Source organism: Symphalangus syndactylus, chromosome 4, assembly GCF_028878055.3.
Source record: "Symphalangus syndactylus isolate Jambi chromosome 4, NHGRI_mSymSyn1-v2.1_pri, whole genome shotgun sequence".
NCBI classification, from domain to species: Eukaryota; Metazoa; Chordata; class Mammalia; order Primates; family Hylobatidae; genus Symphalangus; species Symphalangus syndactylus.
Window position 1 is genome coordinate 112,537,908 of NC_072426.2, and position 652 is coordinate 112,538,559.

Consider the following 652-nt stretch of genomic DNA (forward strand, 5'->3'; position numbering starts at 1 on the left):
GTGCCTGCTTCAGCAGCACATATCCTAATACTGGAATGATACAAGGATTAACACAGCCCCTGCACAAGGGTGACATGCAATTTCATGAAGCATTCCAATAGAGAAAATAAAATGACAGCGTAAAAGTCTAGGCTTTAACAATAGATTTGGTAGTAAAAACCATAGGCATGGATGAGATTATCTAACAATTATGTTAGTGAAATAATAGTAGTAAACATCTAATAAGAGTGTTTTCTATGTGCCAGACACTAGTTACAAATCCTTAATATATTAACTCATTTAATCCTGACAACAATTGTATGAGGAAAAGAAGAAAGAAGCCCACAAGCAGAAAGAACAAAGAAAAAACAAGTTGGTTAGGCAGGAAGTAAACATGGGAAACCAAGTAAGTTTTGAGAAGTAGGCCTAAGATTAAGTGAACCAAAGTGTCCGTTTGACAATTGGGTTACTGGAGATCTCACGGAGAACTGTTTCTAAGCAAGAATTCAGACTGCAGGCTATTTGAAGAAAAAGAAGGGACAGAAAGATAGGCTATCAATTGTTGGAGCAAGGAGACCAAGTAGGTGTGAAAGGGAGATGCTGAGTACAGGAGGAAGGGCACCCTCCTTCCTGAGACAGGTGGTAAGGATGGATGTTGGAGTAAGTAAATCAT

The 652-nt window shown here is 38.7% G+C and overlaps 1 non-coding gene across 1 annotated transcript; it reads left to right on the forward strand.

Annotated features, from left to right (window-relative positions):
* On the forward strand, nucleotides 1–104 carry LOC129481412 (U6 spliceosomal RNA). Its single transcript, XR_008657413.1, has one exon. It is a non-coding gene; the product is annotated as a U6 spliceosomal RNA (small nuclear RNA).
* The last annotated feature ends 548 nt before the right edge of the window (nucleotides 105–652 follow it).